Consider the following 518-nt stretch of genomic DNA (forward strand, 5'->3'; position numbering starts at 1 on the left):
TGATTGGCTTGTCGATAATACTACAAAAGACTGGTAAATACTGGACTTATTTGTTTACACTTATGGATATATGTCATAAACAACTTTGATTGAATACTCTTAAAAAGGGGATAATGAGCTTTGTCACTGTAGCACCTACCACCATAATAGCTAAATAAGTTCATGCATAATTAAGGAACGTATAGTGGAAAGAAATTGCCCTGTGATGTATTCAGAAGTTCAAGAATTGAGGACCTATTAACATTTGGATGTGAACAATCAGCCCAAGCTGATTGTTGCATTATGAGATGATCCGTAAAAAGTATTTGGAAAAAGCTATTCATTGGTTCAACTAACATTATGGAAAACCTCTTATATGCAACAAGTCATAAAGCATAATGGGTAGGGGTGTCAGATTGTAGAAGGAACGTGTTTCGTGTCCCTAACGATATATAACATACCACTCCAGTTTGGGGGTGGGGGGTTAAAACAACAACAGTCATTTATTTGTTTACTCTTCTTCAATTTGGGCAGAACTT

The sequence above is a fragment of the Puma concolor genome, chromosome B1 (genome assembly GCF_028749965.1).
Source record: "Puma concolor isolate L17-30 chromosome B1, mPumCon1.1.hap2, whole genome shotgun sequence".
In the NCBI taxonomy this organism is placed as follows: Eukaryota; Metazoa; Chordata; class Mammalia; order Carnivora; family Felidae; genus Puma; species Puma concolor.